This window comes from Xiphophorus maculatus, chromosome 16 (genome assembly GCF_002775205.1).
Source record: "Xiphophorus maculatus strain JP 163 A chromosome 16, X_maculatus-5.0-male, whole genome shotgun sequence".
NCBI lineage: Eukaryota > Metazoa > Chordata > Actinopteri > Cyprinodontiformes > Poeciliidae > Xiphophorus > Xiphophorus maculatus.
Window position 1 is genome coordinate 10916123 of NC_036458.1, and position 11882 is coordinate 10928004.

General features: G+C 38.3%; 1 long non-coding RNA gene across 2 annotated transcripts; it reads left to right on the top strand.

The window, feature by feature from the left end:
• Positions 1 to 204: 204 nt before the first annotated feature.
• Positions 205 to 8125, top strand: LOC111611585. 2 transcript variants are annotated; one of them, XR_002754102.1, is made up of 6 exons: positions 205 to 725; positions 811 to 886; positions 3845 to 3943; positions 6365 to 6448; positions 6532 to 6605; positions 6802 to 8125. It is a non-coding gene; the product is annotated as an uncharacterized LOC111611585 (long non-coding RNA). The 2 variants fall into 2 exon arrangements; XR_002754101.1 differs by having other exon boundaries at positions 6532 to 8125.
• The last annotated feature ends 3757 nt before the right edge of the window (positions 8126 to 11882 follow it).

Genomic DNA, 11882 nt, shown 5'->3' on the forward strand with positions numbered 1-11882 from the left:
TTGCAAGAACAGAGAACTCATCTGTTTATAGTTGCATTTAAGGATGTCATGCTGATTCAAAGGGGAGATTTCTTCTCTGTTCGCCCCTCATCTCACGAACGTCAGAGATGATGGCTGAAGCTAGGCCTCGGGGGTTGGGGGGGGGGGCGAAGTCTGATAACAGCGAGTGCATTTGAAAGTTGGTCAGGCTGTTCGGAGAACAAACACTGCAGATGGCAAGAACTTTGGACGCAGCTTGAAATAGAAAAGCTCACCCAACGTTCATGACAGACTGACAGCCAATTATCAGCATCTCTTTTCTTCACAAATTCCTTTTTTGTACATCTTCCATTCCGATTTGGGACTTAAAAAGGAGGCCATTTTTCCAGACAGTGATTTCTTCCAATATCTCATCTCCCGGTGCCTTTTTCATGCGTGTGTGCATTTTTTTTTTTTTTAAACTGAGGCAGGATCTCCCATGGGGTTACAGTCTTGCAAGCCTTACAACTGCTGCCTACAAAGCAAAGAGGAATGCAGACTGACTGGTGTCTGCCCCTATGTTTGTGAGGATTGGAGATATTGCTCTGACCGCTGTTGTGACGTCTGCTGCCAGATGTGCGTGGACCTGTGCTCTTGCTTGTGTTCAGGAGACTGCAGCTACACTTTCTGCACAGTCTGTCTCGCTCTGGCGCAGAACTGCCTTTTACTTTTCACCGCCCGACAAAGTGAAACATCAGAGGCACGGCGTAAGTAGAATTGTGATAAGGCAGCTGTTATACTAATTACCTTGTTTCTATCCCAGCTAACTGAATGTTTTATCTATTTTGGAAGCTGCAACCCCAGAACAGCTTGCATAGCTGAGAGTCGGAAACAAAAGCATGACCACAAGCCTCGAAATAACTCACAGGTGAAACATAGTTAACTGCACAGCATTAATTGTACTTGTTCTGAAGTCTTGGCAACAGCTGCGGGGCCTTAATGCAACTCAGTCCTTTGTTTTCCTGTAGAAACAGATAACTGGGAAATTCAAGTGCACTGTCTCTAATGAAAAGATTTTTCAGTTGAGCTACTAAGCGCGAGCAAATTCTCAAAATCTTTCAGCCAAGAGTGGCACAGAATTCATCCTGCCACACATATTGTACACTTGCAAATGGCACTTAAAGATAAAAGAATTGCAATTCTTCATAAGATGTGAGGCTAATTTCACAAAGACTTTATAGAACGCCAAGACCACTCGCATCCAAAGGTTGATTTACATGCAAAATAAAAATACACAAAACTTGTTTTTCTTGCTGTCAGACATCAAATAAGAGTAAACTTTTGTCTTTTAGAAATGATTTGTTTTGCCAAATGCTGGAATAATGACAAACGTTCTTTTTCTTTCTTCAAATTCAGCAGTTTTAACATATTTCTTTAGTATTTGGTAGAAATGCCTTTTAAGCTATGACTCAAATATGTTTTAGTATTCTTCCACAAGCTTCCCTCGGTAACTTCACAGGGATTTTGTTCCTTCCCTCCTGACAGAACTTCAAATCAGTCTGGACTGTGGTTCTGATTTGCCTTTTCATTGTCACTTGTTTTTTAATCAGACAACATGGCATTTCTCAATTTTTGTCCATTTGTACTTTGGCAAACTGTAATATAGGTTTTTATGTTCCTTTTGGAGTAATGTCTTCTTCGTGTCTCAATAGCCTTTCAGTCCATGTTGGTGCAGGGTTCGTTTTACTCTGAATAATGAATCTTTTATTAGCTTCCGCCAGCAACTTCACAAGACCTTTTCCTTTTGTTCTGAGGTTGAAATACACATTTCAGACTAAAACTCATGCATCTCTAGAAAACAGACCTAGACATCCCCATGATGTCTAGCATCATGGGGATGATGCTAGACATCAATACATTGTAAGGAGGAAATGGTTACCTTTCCTTGACATATTAACTTATTTCTTGTGAAATATTGTTATTGAAAAGGCTTCAAAAATGTGTGCTTAGGCTTAAAAATTTCTGGCAATTCCTGAAGAGAAACGATGTTGTTAATCCTCTAAATCAGTCGCCCCCAGCCCCTGCTGCGGACCAGTACCGGTCCGTGGACCAGTTGGTAACAGGCCGCACAAAAAATAATTAAATACTTCAGTTTTATGTATTATCCGAGTCTGAAGGATTTTTTATTTTGAAAATCCTTTTACCAGATTCTCTCCATTAGGTCTTGCCTGCCAACATTGAGCCAGCAAGGAACAAAATGAGTGAGAAACAGATCAGATGTCTTTGGAAAGTTTCTTAGGGAAGGAGGAAAGGCTCCAGAGAAGAGACAGGAGAATGGATTTATCCCGGTAGATTATTCCCACATTCCAAGCCCGTTCTGTATAATATACGGTGACCGGCTCGCTAATGAGGCAATGATTGTTGTAAGGGGAAAATCGGGGCAAAAAATGTAAAATTGTGCTATGTGAACTAGGCTTTAGTGGACACATGCCTTGTCTGAGGGTTCAACCCCCGCCCCTGTCCCCCACCTCTTTGGGGCCGCAGTGAAATGGCCAAGCCTTGACCGGTCCGCGGTGATTAAAAAATGGTTGGGGACCACTGCTCTAAATGGCTTAAAACAGGAAATTGAGTGGGAATAAGAAATGGCAGACAGGACAGGGATAGGATAAGAAATAAGAAATGCCATTGTGTATTTTACACTGTATAGAAAGATTTGGCTTTATCTGTAGCTGAACAGCAGAAAGTCCTCAGCTATACCGAGCTAACCCACAGGAAGAAAACACCTGAAATTTGCTTCCTGACAGACTTGTAGAAAGTTGAATCAATAGAAAGTGAAGCAAAGAGAGCAATGCAGTGTCAAGGTTTTGATCGCAGTTGTTGTTCGAGGCAAACCCACTGAGGTTTTGTGGATGTGTACAAAATGACTTTTCTTCTCTTTTTATGCTTGGCTGAAAGCAAATGCACATCACGCTCTGCCTTGGAGGACCACTGTTGTGCTTATATGCACATAACTGCAACCTGCATTCCAGAGGCTTTAGACGCTGTCTACACATAACAAATTTGTCAATAAAAATAGTGGGTAAATGCTAACATCAAGAAAAAGTTGAGAAGCCTTATTCACAGAAAAGTTCCAGAGTGAAAGTAAATAAAAAGCTCTTTTCCCCCAAAAAAATTTATACTTCAAATAAACTGCACTTATAGTCTCAAGTCATTAATGTACTTTCTAAGAACGACATTGAAGTCATTGTCTAAACAATTACCAACACATCAATATTAAAATACTTCACACAGGGTGCTGTGTTGAAAGTCAAAGTTACTCTTTGATCACTACATTCATATTTAAGGCAGTGAGCCACCTTTTAGACCTGACAGCAACACCAGATAAACATAAATGGAAAAAAATATAAAAGCTGATAAATTAATTGGTGAGTGAGAAAGAGGAGCCATCACGAGCCGGGACGTAGTCCTACAGTAATGTCCGCGAACTGCAAGCACCCAGACATAAACACAATCAACAAAATTTACTTTTTGATTTCAGCACAAACTGGCGTGCACAGGCGGTGTTCCTGCTGCAGTTGTCATATCCATCCTAGCTTGTAACTTTCAGTGTCAAACATTTTTCCCCGATTCATATATTCAAACTCAGCCATTTCCGGACTAAAGCGCGTCGGGAGGGAGTCACGTGATGATGTAACGACGTCATCAGGGCGTTGTATTAATTTAGTGTTTTCTTTCAAATTGAATATAGCATTTTTTTTCAGTGTTATGATTGTTTTTTATATATATATATATTTTTTTTTTGATTAGAATGCTTAAGTTAGAAGTAATTGTTTCATTTTTTTCTTTGTGTGTGTTTTGTTTTTGTTTTCTCTTCTTGTGGGCGGAGCCTGTGACTATAAAAGAGGGCTCTGCACCGCAAGGAGGCAGTCTGAGTTTAGACTCTCAACAGATCATGATGGCGATGGACTTCTGAGCTGCTACGAAGGTATTGTTTTTCTCTTTTTGTGTGTTTTATTTTTTTAAACCTGCCTGGACGTCCATTGTGAATACACAACTTTTTTCACCTGAAAATAAGCACAATAAAGACCATCCGAATTGAACTACATCTTTGATGTATCATTTTTTTGCCCAAGTCATAACACAGCCTAGCCACCGTGAGACACTTTATTTATTAAATTTCTTTAAAGATTCTGAAAGTTCACAAGTTAAAGAAAAACTGTCTTGTAAAGCTTTTAATGCAAATGTGTTATGACAATAGATTGAGTCATTTGCAAAATACGTGTTAAAAATGTCTAATAGTTCAACCCTTTGAGTATTTTAATTTTGTTAATTTACAACCACAACATGCAGTGAATTCTGAGATTTCCTATGATAGTGTCACAAGGTATCATGAAATGGAAGAAAATTATTTCACAAAGAAAATTTTGGCATCCAATTTTATGTAGATGCACTGAATCAATGCTTTGTAGAATAACTCGTGAAATTCTGTCATTACCAGCTTTTGCAGAAGAGCTCAAGGTCAGTCAAATCGGAAGGAAACTTCCTGTGAGCATACATTTTTGATTCCACAAACAAATTCTTATTTGGTTTGAATCAGGATGCTGACATGAATATGGTTGGGATTAGATTATTTGGCAGTAGATCTGTCTGGATGTTTAGGGTTGTTGTGCTGGAAAGGGAACCTTTGCCCCACTATCTTGTTTGTGCCGCCGTTACGATTTTAAAGATAATTTCCCTGTATTCAACTGCATCAGCCTTCACATAAACTGTCATCAGTTTTCCTGTCCCTGCTAAATAGTAATAAAGAAAACGACATCCCAATAGCATTAAGCTGCCACCACCATTTTTCATGGTGGGGTGCTACTCTTAAGGCAATGTGCAGTGGTAGTTTTCTACAAAACATTACATTTTGAATGTAGGTCAAAAAGTCCAATTTTCATTTGACCGGAACAACTTCTACTTTTTTTTTTCTCACCAATATGATGAGATGGCAAACGGTAAACATAACTTCTGTCTTCCTGTTGACAGTGGCCTATTCTTCCCTTTGTGACATTACACCCAGATTTATGGAGTTTCCTAACCCGACTAATACATGTCCTTACAACATGTTCTAGTAAGCTGTGTGTTGGAGTTTGTACTTACTGTTTCTTTTTAATATAGTTTGGTTCATTCTGTGCACTGTACTTTAATTTACTTTCTGCTCTGCTTGACTTTCCTGTTTCTGGGGCTCTTTGTCATCTTTTTAGATTAGCCTTTTGAGTCATTTTGGTCTGCAGAATGACTGTTTAGTTGTGTATTTCTCTGTGTAACTTCATCCATCCCCCTCACTTAAAACTCACTTGGTCATATTTTTACCTCCCTGCTTCTTTCTCAGCTATTTTTTAATGCAATTATTCAGGTTTCCCAGCATTTAAGCCTCTAAGTTGCTTCTTTGTCTCATGCTTTTGTTGTTTTCCATCAAGAATATGTATCTGATGCAATCTGTCCTGTCTGTGCCCTTTGGTTTTCATTATTAAACTCATCCCCATCATGAATCCCACCTCCTCCTATCTAGACTCTCCAACAACCTAACATTCTATGATATTTATACATTGATCATATTACCCCATTTTTGGGAGGTTTAAAAAAAAAAAATAACAAAAAAAACCAGATAACCCAACCCTATTTTATTAATCAACTCAGACCTTGATCACACCATATCTGACATAGTTATCAAAATAACTTGAATTGGACTGCTATTTTACCCAGCAGGTTTTAGACTGTACGTTTGATACTCCTTTACCTGAAAGCACATAATTCTCCATATATTCATAGATGCTATGCCTGGACAAAAAAAACAATGAAAGCCCAGACAAAGTCTCAAGAATAACACTGAAAGAACTTCAGAAAGCCATAGGAACTATTGAGCAATACCATTATAAAAGATAAAATCTAAGATCTTGTGAAAAAAAATATGAGGATGCTAGTCGTCCAAATTTTTGGTCATTTTTGCAGTTGTGGTCTTGTTGGGTGAAATGTGGAAATACTTGGGTTGTGCACTAATGATGAGGGACCTTTTTTTTTTTTTTTTTTTTTTTTTGCTAAGTTCACTTTCCTGTTTCCTGCTTTAGTTTGGGAGCTGGTTCATTTACAACCGTTTCTGTATGACCTGAGGTTATTCGGGGCACCAGCACCAACTGCATCTGTGCAAATTAACAAAACACTGCTGTTATATTGGATTTTTATTGCCATGTCTCCCAGTGCAGAGGTTTCTAATCCTTAGATTGGTAGCTCAGTATTCCCAAAGACTGCTGCCATGTTTCACAAAGTCAAGCGGAGCGATTTAATAATATATGCCTCCTGGCCTGTGTCATACAGATTGACAGCTTCCCGTTTTTCTTGCTCTTTATTTTTTCACCTTAAACAGGGTGAATTACAAGTTGTAAGCAAAAGGAGAGAGCACGAACTCAAAGTTAGCATGACCCACAGACGACCTGCACACATCAAAATGGTCAGTGGAATGTTTATCTCCCCTGTCGCTCAGGATGACTGACAAGTGTGTATTGAAGAGAGTCTCACCGCTTCCTCTCACAGAGACTGCGAAGACGAGGCATGAGCTGCAGGTCTGATGAGGTTGGAGATGAGAAGGCCAGAAGATTTGACAACAGGTGTAAAAATAGCTGTCTTCCCAGTGCTGGGGAGTGCATACACATGTGAATTTGCAACTTCACATGATCCCGTGTGTCACAGAGAAAGTCTTATAACCACTTTCTATCTTTCTGCAGAATAAAATTCACAGCTAGGTGCCATGATATGATGGAATGAAAGTGGTATTATAAATGTCTTTTTGCTTTGTCTTTCCAGATCAGTGGTCCTTACAATGAGCTCAGGATTATTGTTGTCATCATGGCTGAACAAAAAGCTGCTGAACAGAAGTGAGATTTTCCTTATCTGATGAAAATGACATTCTTTTCCCGAATCATACCCAAGTGATGGCAGAGACTGGATGTTGGACTTTTATTGCTTTGTTTCCACCTCATCACTGTAAAATCTTGTTTGAAAAAGGATTTAAATCTGAGCTTTTGTATTACGAATATGAATACATTTTCTTTTGTTTCAAAACTAACATACTATAAAAATATACTACTTAATATAGAGTGCATATATGTGTTTTTTATTTTTTATAGGGGAGATTAAAGTGTCTACAGACTGAGGTTTTTACCCACATTCTACTTCAGAGCACTCAAATTTCAGCTGGAGTGAGCAGCACTTTGAAGAAAACAAAAACATAATTTGGTTTCACACTCACAATATTATATCTTTTAAAGAGGAAAGAGTGCCTCAGGCCATGGGGCACCATTTCTCTTCCTCTGAACTAAACCTTTTTATTATCCTTCACAAAATAGCTAGTTTATGGTAATTTCACTGATTGGATGAGCCATGCCCCGAGCATCAAAAGAGGCAGGGACTGAGGAAAATCTAACATATACAGAGTGATGTATATAAAACTGGATAGTGTCCTCACGCATCCACCTGTTTTCTCCTCTTTCTTGTTCTTTTGGGCTTTGAAGTGCATTTGGTCTGGCCTACTGCTAAAGGTCCCTTTAAAATTCAGCAGATTCACCACATGGCCTGCTCCTTCCTTCAAGTGACCTTGTGTATTTTGCATTTTTAGTAACTGGTAGTTGAAAGAAATCTTGGATTGATATTTTTTACTAGTTTTTAGGAATCACTTTTCAAAGCAAGTTTCAAAAGTGTGCATAGCCTTGCACATGAGGGTTATTACTCTCACAATAAATTTAGTCATTTGAAATGGGACCATAAGCCTAAAACAGCATTCTCTTGTCTATAGTTAACTGGCAAATGTATTTGATAGTTAACTATAGTTAATACTTTGCAAAATACTAATAAAACACTTTACATATTTTTGCATTTTGTCTTGTTACAACCACAATCTCCAGTGGTTTGTAACTGTACTTTATACATCAAGTCAAAAATAGTGCATTATTTTGAAGTAAAGACTGTTGACTGCTATGGTCAAAGTATTTCATCACAGTCCCAGCTACAAATCTTTTTGTGTATGTCTGTACGAACATTGCACATGTAGAACCATTCTGACATTATTCTTTGTAAAATGGCATTGCTTTTTAAGATTTTCTATGTCTTTAATTAAACATTACATGTGCCATTCTTGAACATGATTTGATCTAAACCATGCACTTGGTTCTTTGGCTCTAACTTTACGGTTGTTGTTCGGCTGGAAGGTGAACCGTTGCCCAAATCACCAACTTTTTGGAAACTGACACATTTTCTTCTGCGATTTGTCTTTCTTTAGTTGCTTCCTCTTTATGAATGGTGACCAATCTTGCTGATGAAAGAAAAACAATGCCAGGATGTTGCCACATTTTATCATAATAAAGGTGTGTTGATCGTTATGTTCAGGGTTCTTTGAGATGCAGCATTTTACCTGTAGATTACTATTTTACAGAGGTTGAGTCTTTTTACTGACTTGGTTGACTTCCAAAGATACTGTAATGTTGCACTGGAGTTTATTCATCAATATCAGCATAAAGTGGGCCAAATACAAATACAGGTCACATTTTCCAGAAAACTATACATTATAGTTATACTATGCACTACTTTGTGCTGTCCTCGTGTAACAAAATTAAAGTAGGATCCACATAAAGGACAGAGTGAAACATGAAAACTGGGGATTAAACCAGTAAATGTGAGGATTGATTTGTCTAGAGTAGGAATGCCATCTGGTTAACAAATTCTGAAGAGGAAGAAACAAATACATACTGCTTTATATTTGTGGCAAACTAATCTGCACATTGTCTTTTGCTAACAGCTGAGAGATAATTCTTTCTGTATCAAGTGTACTTCAACAAATAGGGGAGGAAAAAAACACATGTTCATTCACAGCCAGCAGAATGTATCTGCACAGAGTGGTAGCAGTAATAAAAAGTCACGGTGAGGCAGGCCCCAAATGACTCTGAATGTACCTCAAAAACATGCAGTAGGAAGAAAATTTCTGATCCAGTGGGGATTTTTTACCTGACTTCGCCGTCTTTCATCTTCCTGCCTCTCTCTTATCTCTTGGTGTTTGAGTAGATTCCTCTCACCTCTTTTTTTTTTCCTATCTGCGATCTCCTCTCATGAATTTCATTGCCTTCATTGAACGTCTTCTTGGTTTGGAGTTTGGAGTGATGCTATGCATTGTGTGCTGCTGTCAGTCAACTAGATTACAGCACATGGAGGGTCTTTATTCTTCATTCTCCAAAAATAAGCAGATGGCTCCCAACTTCCTGGCCAGATATGTCTAAAGATGTCTCCTTTTTTGTCACTATGGGGGTTTGTGATATCAAAAAAAAAAAAAAAAACAAGAAAATCTAAAGATAAAATTAGATTAGATCCTGCAAAGCTCCTTTTTTTGATTCCATGCACATGTTGATCTTGAGCTCACAAATATCTTCTGATCTAATGAGCAAAAGGAAATCAAATAGATGCTATTCAAACCATTTCCACTTTATTTGTTTAGCATCAAACAGCATATCCTCTCCTCACTTGTCAACACACTCACTCGCCTGACAGTTTAGATAGACATTGCTTTGTGTGATATACATTGCTCTCCCCGCAGAGAAATGGAATGAGCTCGTCTGTGACAGGGAAATTAATATCGCTGCACAGAGAGGGCTCCTTTAGGATTAAAGATGCACAAGACTTACCACATCAAAGGTGATCTCAAGTGAGACTGTCTGAGGTTTTTTTTTTTTTCGTCGCTTCCTTTATGTCCAAATGAAACTATTACAAAGAAAATTTGGAAAAACAAAAGCAGCAGAAAGTCCTTGAGGCATTGTTTTCTTATTTTCTTCCTTGATATTGTTTAGTTATTTAAAGGTTTCACTTTTGGAAATGTTGTATTTGAGCACATTTCCCCTATGTAATAACCACCCATGAAACAAATGGCTTAAAAGTTAAATTATCTGTCAGAGAGTGGAGATGGGTTGGAAGGTGGTGCTTTCCTGTAGCATGTTGGGTTTTTAGACTCTGAAGATGTATAGGTGAGACTTAAAAAGGATGGGGAAGAGTGTATGATGTTTTTTTTATTTTATTTTTAAATTAGATTTTTATTTTTTTGACCACTCAGAAACCTCCATCTTATCCTGCAACCCAGTCCTCCCACTCAATTTCCATCCCACCATGTGAAAATTGGACTGATATAAAGATGTGAGCTTCTGATGGAGAAGGCCGTCTAAGATCGCAGGAAAAAAGAGGGCAAGGGAATGGCAGAAGATTCAGATGGTGAGATACTGGGGAGAGTGTGAGATGGAGAGGGACATGGTGGCAGCACACTGATTTCACCATTTTCAGGGCTGCAGATGTTTCACCTAGATCTACCTGTGATAGTTTTCCCTCACGTGACGAGAAACTACAGTTTACTTTCAAATACTGGAAGCGTATGCATCACCTAGCAGTTCGTAAAGAAAGTGTTTATACAGATGGGGAAAAAAAACAAATGCCAAAAAAGTCTAAAAACATAATATAATCTTTTTGGATCCACTTAGAATTCAAAACAGGGCTGAGCTGAAACAAATCCAGCCTCCAAAGCCCAGCTCTCCTCCTCTTCCTCTTCGTCCTCTCAGGTGGGCAGAACAAAACTATGACAATGCCGCTGCTCATTTTGATTCATTGCACACAGCAATTTAATAATGGCACAGTCAAACAAAAATCTCTGTACTTCAAATGCATCTGCAGTGCTCTTCCAACAATGGAGTATTTAACTGATTGAACAGCATGCATAAAAAGGAGGCCGAAATCGTTAGCCAAAAGTAAAGAGTGAAATCAATGAATAGAACTGAAGCCCAATAGTCTGGTGGAACGGTGTGTGTGCTGTTGGTCTGCATTCATAATATATGGGTTGACAGCCCATTAGGCCCTGTTAAAACAAAATCAGATTCTGGCCTCTCCCCAAAAGCCATTAGCCGATGGGGTCAACTTGAAGACAACCTGGTAATTGACCGATTGATTTAGGAAAATTGTTGGTCTCTGGGAAAAGCAACAATTTTGTTAATTGCATTTTTAAAAGTGTGCAAAGGGATTACGGGTGTGTAACAGAAATGACAGTACTGAGATTGGTCCAGCAATCAACCTGTCCTATTACTGCCATTTTCTCTTAGAACATGCCCTCCCAGCTCTCAACGGCACATCAAGCACATTACCTTGAGCACTGAATTGTTGTAACAGGAAAAGCTGAAAGCCCTATGGAGGGTGTAGAATAACAAAAACAGAGATGGTGTTTCGTTAATGATGTTTAAAAAGTGGGATGTTCATGACTAAAGGATTCAGGTTGATCAGATAGGACAAAAATGAAAAAAGCTCAGTGAGATTACATCAGTGAATTAATTTCATACTTTCTTCACAGAGTCTTTTGGCCTTATGGATTTAACAGGTGTTCACACACCTATTAAAATATCAGATTTTGTAATGTAAAAATGAGACTTTGAAAAATCACTTTTTATTCTCATATGACATTCATCCTGTCCAGTTCAAGTGAAAAAAAACTTGGATAGAAGTAAAATAGTTTTAAGAATAAATCTTAAACCCTTAAGACAATACTGTGTTGAAGCAACTCTTGATTCTGGTTCAGTATTTTAGTTTTTTTGAGTTCACACTTGTCACCAAATTTATTGAATCTGTTTATCTTGTAATCATCACTTTCATATCCCATATTTCTGAACTATAGAGATCTCAATTTTCCATTGTACCTCTGGCTGTTCTTGTCCTGGCAGAAGGAGAACTTCTGTCCTAGTATCAAAGGTTTTGCAGCCTCTAACAGTTTTATTTTTCCCCAGGATCCCCCTGTATTAAGACCAATCTATCTTCCCATCTATATTAATCAGCTACTCTAAAAATGCTAAACCACACCATGATACTTCCAACAC